This window comes from Protopterus annectens, unplaced genomic scaffold (assembly GCF_019279795.1).
Source record: "Protopterus annectens isolate FY-2018-M unplaced genomic scaffold, PAN1.0 ctg67058_obj.part0, whole genome shotgun sequence".
Taxonomy (NCBI): domain Eukaryota; kingdom Metazoa; phylum Chordata; order Ceratodontiformes; family Protopteridae; genus Protopterus; species Protopterus annectens.
The window spans coordinates 1-1,693 of NW_025054893.1; the positions used below are offsets into that span (position 1 = coordinate 1).

The following is a 1,693-nucleotide window of genomic DNA, read 5'->3' on the forward strand; positions in this document are numbered from 1 at the left end:
ACCACTGCATCTTTTGAGCCAATAAATTAATTCAGAGCAAATTAATTTAAATATACTGAAATATTATATCAGTGTCTAATGGTGATGGGTGACTGACTGCACAACCTAGCAGCATACTAACATCAAGCATCATCCAAAGCCGCTTCCTTGCAACAAATTGTGAGGTGAGAGACAGCCACAAAAGTGATATACCTGCTTCCAAGGTTTAACCTCATAAGATATATAGAAAGGAAGAAACATTAAATCTAGACTATAAATTCCTTTAGGATAATAAGTCAATGTAACGTCTCTCATTGGGGAACATACAGAGATTAAAAAACCCTCTCCCACGTTTAACAAGAAAGTTAGCACAACTCTTTTGTTTAGAAGAGAAATTTATATCTTCCTATATCCATCTGTGAAGAACTGAGAGGAATATTTTATCAATCGTATGCCATCAATCAGGAGTTCTAAATTGCAACAAGTCAAGAGCGCACCGACACCAAAATCAATTGTATTATGACTGGAAGAAAATTTAATTCCCAAGATATGCACACAGCAAGCGTGATGCCTCCACAATGTGTATCAGAAATTTTCATCACATTCTAATGCTTAAATTCCCTCTGAAGTGTTAATGTACCTCCAGGTTCAAAAAAATATGATCCTCATTTGTACCGGGTAGGAAGATGTCTGCCATTTTTTTATCATATGGATGGCTGTAGTCTCATTAGGTGGAGAGATAATTTTCCATCCATAAATTAGAACTACAACTAAGGAGTGATCATACTGCAGCACATTTGCACAAAAGAGAATCATTGCTCCAACGTTAAAATACATGTCTATGAAATATAATGCAAACAACAATGTAAATGGATTAACATGTATGAAAAATAGAATTAACATTATCCCAAAGCCAGTTAGTTCACATTAAAATCTACTTCTACTTCGGGAAAATAACAGCAACCAAATTTGCAGTGGGAACCATAAAGACAGCGTCTAAAATAAATCTAAAGAAAAAGTGGAATTTCAAAAAATTCCACCTCTGACCCAAAGTTATGTAGACTAGCTAAATGATAATCCAAAGCATGGTGACAATTTCCCTTTCCTTGATGTCCTGTGTGGCGGAGAACAAATGAATACTCATATTCCATACCTGGGACAAAACTTCTGTGTCATATGTTGTGTTGCTTGCTAGCACTTCTATTTTCATGCCTTTAGTATCCTATAGGTAAGCTGCAAAATCCTTGCCGGTGACAAAAAAAAAAATAAAATGAAAACAAAAATTTGCAACACATACAGCAGTGGTACAGGCAGGACACTGCTACAGACAAAATATAAGACAAACCGCAGAGATGCATGCCATAAAAGGGCCCAGTGGCCTAATGGATAAGGCATCAGCCTCTGGAGCTGGGGATTGTGGGTTCAAGTCCCACCTGGGTCGATAATTCTTTACCTTTAAAAATTAAACAATTCCATCATAATGCTAAATCAGTTCTAACATTCTTCCAAAAGCTGCATTTCAACTTGAATGAACTATGCAACAACACTCTTTATGCCAATCTCCTTTTCTTTCTGTACAAGAATTGCACTTTTCTACATTATTGGCATGAATTCAGGTATTCCTACTATTCCAGTTTCCTTCTCATAAGTTTCTTCACTTTTCTTCCTACTTTCCACACTCATTCTGGCTGGCATCCTGCACTCCAGCATATCT

The 1,693-nt window shown here is 36.5% G+C and overlaps 1 non-coding gene across 1 annotated transcript; it reads left to right on the forward strand.

Moving 5' to 3' along the window:
* Positions 1-1,347: 1,347 nt before the first annotated feature.
* TRNAQ-CUG lies at positions 1,348-1,420 on the forward strand. Its single transcript has one exon. It is a non-coding gene; the product is annotated as a tRNA-Gln (tRNA).
* Positions 1,421-1,693: the final 273 nt, after the last annotated feature.